The sequence below is a fragment of the Mustelus asterias genome, unplaced genomic scaffold, assembly GCF_964213995.1.
Source record: "Mustelus asterias unplaced genomic scaffold, sMusAst1.hap1.1 HAP1_SCAFFOLD_56, whole genome shotgun sequence".
NCBI lineage: Eukaryota > Metazoa > Chordata > Chondrichthyes > Carcharhiniformes > Triakidae > Mustelus > Mustelus asterias.
Window position 1 is genome coordinate 1,661,488 of NW_027590125.1, and position 4,556 is coordinate 1,666,043.

Below are 4,556 nucleotides of genomic sequence, written 5' to 3' on the forward strand. Positions count from 1 at the left end.
GAGTGCCCCCTGTCAATGAGGAGTGCCCCCTGTCAATGAGGAGTGCCCCGTGTCAATGGGTATTGCCCTCTGTCAATGCCGAGGGCCCCCTGTCAATGTGGAGTGACCGCTATCAACTATGATTGCCGCCTGTCAATGTGAACTTCCCCCTGTCAATGAGGAGTGCACCCTGTCAATGCAGAGTGCCCACGCTAATGACGAGTACCCCCTGTCAATGAGGAGTGCCCCCTGTCAATGCGGAGAGCCCCCTGTCAATGAGGACTGCCCCCTGTCAATGAGGAGTACCCCCGTCAATGAGGAGTGTCCCCTGTCAATGAGGAGTGCCCCCTGTCAATCAGGAGTTCCCCCTGTCAATGTGGAGTACCCCCTGTCAATGAGGAGTGCCCCCTGTCAATTAGGAGTGCCCGCTGTCAACTAGGAGTGCCCTCTGTCAATGAGGAGTGCCCCCGTCAATGAGGAGTGCCGCCCGTCAATGCCGAATGACACCCGTCAATGAGGAGTGTACCCAGTCAATGACGAGCGCCCCCCCATCAATAAAGTGTGCCCCCTGTCAAAGAGGAGTGTCCCCTGTCAATGATGAGTGTCCCCAGTCAATGATGAGTGTCCCCTGTCAATGAGAAGAGAACGCTGTCAATGAGAAGTGCCCCCTGTCAATGCGGAGTGCCCCCTGTCAATGCGGAGTGCCCCCTGTCAATGAGGAGTGCCCACCCCCATCTCTGAAGAGTGCCCCTATTCAATGAGGAGTGCCTCCGGTCAATAAGGAGTGCCCCCCTCGTCAATGAGTAGTGCCCCCTCTTAATGAGGAGTGCCCCCCCGTCTCTGAAGTGTGACCCCTGTCAATGAGGAGAGCCCCCTGTCAATGATGAGTTTTCCCCCGTCAATGAGGAGTGTCCCCCCCGTCAATGAGGACTGAACGTCCCCGTCAAAGAGGAGTGCCCCCTGTCAATGAGAAGGGACCCCTGTCAATGAGGAGTGCCCCCTGTCAATGAGGAGTACCCCCTGTCAATGAGAAGTGCCCCCGGTCAATAAGGAATGCACACCCCCCGTCAATGAGGAGTGCCCCCTGTCAATGAGAAGCGCCCGCTGTCAATGAGCAGTCCCCCCCGTCAATGAGGAGTGCCCATTGTCAAAGAGGAGTGGCCCCTGTCAATAAGGAGAGCCCCCTGTCAATGAGGAGTACCCCCTGTCAATGAGGAGTGCCCCCTGTCAATGAGGAGTAACTCTGTAAATGAGGAGTGCCCCACCGTCAATGAGGAGTGACCGCTGTAAATGAGGAGTGCCCCCCATCATTGAGCAGTGCCCCCCGTCAATGACGAATGACCCCTGTCAATGAGGAGTGTCCCCCGTCAATGACGAGCGCCCCCCCATCTATTAAGTGTGCCCCCTGTCAAAGAGGAGTATCCCCTGTCAATTATGAGTGTCCCCAGTCAATGATGAGTGTCCCCTGTCAATGAGAAGAGAATCCTCTCAATTACGAGTGACCCTGTCAATTAGGAGGGACCCCTGTCAATGAGGAGTGTCTCCTGTCAATGTGGAATTCCCCCTGTCAATTAGGAGTTCCCCCTGTCAACGGGGAGAGCCCCCTGTAAATGCAGAGTTACCCCTGACAATGAGGAGTGCCCCCTGACAATGAGGAGTGACCTCTGTCATTGAGGAGTGACCCCTTTCAATGATGACCGCTCTCTGTATATGATGAGTGCCTTCTGTCAATGAGGAGTGCCCCCCGTCAATGACGAATGCCCCGGGTCAATAAGCAGTGCCCCCTGTCAATGTAGAGTGCCCACGCCAATGAGGCGTGCCCCCTGTCAATGTGGAGAGCCCCCTGTCAATGATGAGTGCCCCCCATTAATGAGGAGTGCCCTCCCTTCAATAAGGAGTGTCCCCCCTCCCGGTCAATGAGGAGTGCCTCCTGTCAATGAGACGTGCCCACTGTCAATGAGGCGTTCCCCCCGTCTATGAAGAGTGCCCCCTGTCAATGAGGAGTGCCCCCCGTCAATAAGGATGCAACCCCCCGTCAATGAGTAGCGCCCCCGTTAATGAGAAGTGCCCGCTGTCAATGAGGAGTGCCCCCGTCAATAAGGAGTGCCCCCCGTCTCTGAAGAGTGCCCCCTGTCAATGAGGAGTGTCCCCCGTCAATAGGGAGTGCCCCCCAGCGTCAATGAGGAGTGCCCCTTGTCAATGAGAAGTGCCCGCTGTCAATGAGGAGTGCCCCCTGTCAATGAGGAGGGCCCCCTGTAAATGGGGAGCGCCCCCTGACAATGAGGAGTGCCCGCTGACAATGAGGAGTGGCCTCTGTCAATGAGGAGTGACCCCTGTCAATGATGAGTGCCCTCCGTAAATGATGAGTGCCTTCTGTCAATAAGGAGTGCCCCCCGTCAATGACGAATGCCCCCGGTCAATGAGCAGTGCCCCCTGTCAATGAAGAGTGCCCCATGTCAATGATGAGTGCCCTCTGTAAATGATGAGTGCCATCTGTCAATGAGGAGTGCCTCCCGTCAATGACGAATGCCCCCGGTCAATGAGCAGTGCCCCCTGTCAATGAAGAGTTCCCCCTGTCAATGAGGAGTGCCCCCTGTCAATGAGGCGAGTCCCCTGTCAATGACGAGTGCCCCCCGTTAATGAGGAGTGCCCCACATCGTCAATAAGCTGTGAACCGCCCCCCCGTCAATGAAGAGTGCCCCCTGCCATGGGAAGTGCCCCCTGTCAATGAGGAGTGCCCCTGTCAATCAGGAGGGGACCCCCGTCTCTAAAGAGTGCTCACTGTTAATGAGGAGCGTCCCCCGTCAAAAAGGATGCACACCCGCCCGTCAATCAGTAGCGCCCCCTGTTAATGAGAAGTGCCCGCTAACAATGAGGAATGCCCCCTGTCAATGAGGAGTGACCCACCCCCCTCACGTCTCTGAAGTGTGATCCCGGTCAATGAGGAGTGACCCGGTCAATAATGAGTGCCCCACGCCGTCAATGAGGAGTGGCCCCTGTCAATGAGGAGTGCCCCCTGTCAATAAGGACTGCCCCCTGTCAATGAGGAGTGCCCCCTGTCAATGAGGAGTGTCCCCTGTCAATGGGTTTTGCCCCCTGTCAATGCGGAGTGCCCCCTGTCAATGAGGAGGGCCCGCTGTCAACTATGAGTGCCCCCGTCAATGTGGACTGCCCCCTGTCAATGAGGGTTGCCCCTGTCAACGAGGAGTGCCCGCTGCCAAAGAGGAGTGCCCGCTGTCACTGAGGAGTGCCCTCTGTCAATGAGGAGTGCCCCCTGTCAATGAGGAGTGCCACCTGTCAATGAGGAGTGCCCCCTGTGAATGAGGAGTACCCCCTGTCAATGAGGAGTGCCCGCTGTCAATGAGGAGTGCCCGCTGTCAACTAGGAGTGCCCTCTGTCAATGAGGAGTGCCCCCGTCAATGAAGAGAGCCCCCCTGTCAATGAGCAGTTACTGTGGAAATGAGGAGTCTCCCAACGTCAATGAGGAGTGACCGCTGTATATTAGAAGTCCCCCCCCATCATTGAGTAGTGCCCCCCGTCAATGACGAATGACCCCTGTCAATGAGGAGTGCCCCCCGTCAATGAGGAGTGCCACCACCCGTCAATGGGTAGTGCCCTCTGTCAATGAGAAGTGCCCCTTTTCAATGATTTTGCCCTGTCCATGAGGAGTGCCTGCTGTCAATGAGGAGTGCCCCCTGTTAATGAGGAGTGCTTCCTGTCAATGAGGTGTCTCCCCTGTCAATGAGGAGTGCCCCCTGTCAATGAGGAGCGCCCCCTGTAAATGCGGAGGGTCCCCTGTCAATGAGGACTGCCAACTGATAATGAGGAGTGATCTCTGTCAATGAGGAGTGACCCCTGTCACTGATGAGTGCCCTCTGTCAATGATGAAAGCCTTCTGTCATTGAGTAGTGCCACGCCAATGAGGAGTATCCCCTGTCAATGAGGAATGTCCCCTGTCAATGAGGAGTGGCCCCCTGTCAATGGGAAGTGCCCCCGGTCAATAAGGAATGCACACCCCCACGACAATGAGGAGTGCCCTCTGTCAATGAGAAGTGCCCGCTGTCAATGAGGTGTGCCCCCTGTCAATGAGCAGTGCCCTTGTCAATGACGAGTACACCTTGTCAATGAGGAGTGCCCCCTTTCAATGAGGAGTGCCCCCTTTCAATGAGGAGTGCCCGCTGTCAATGAGGAGTGCCCCCTGTCAATGAGGAGTGCCCCCTGTCAATGAGGAGTGCCCCGTGTCAATGGGTATTGCCCTCTGTCAATGCCGAGGGCCCCCTGTCAATGTGGAGTGACCGCTATCAACTATGATTGCCGCCTGTCAATGTGAACTTCCCCCTGTCAATGAGGAGTGCACCCTGTCAATGCAGAGTGCCCACGCTAATGACGAGTACCCCCTGTCAATGAGGAGTGCCCCCTGTCAATGCGGAGAGCCCCCTGTCAATGAGGACTGCCCCCTGTCAATGAGGAGTACCCCCGTCAATGAGGAGTGTCCCCTGTCAATGAGGAGTGCCCCCTGTCAATCAGGAGTTCCCCCTGTCAATGTGGAGTACCCCCTGTCAATGAGGAGTGCCCCC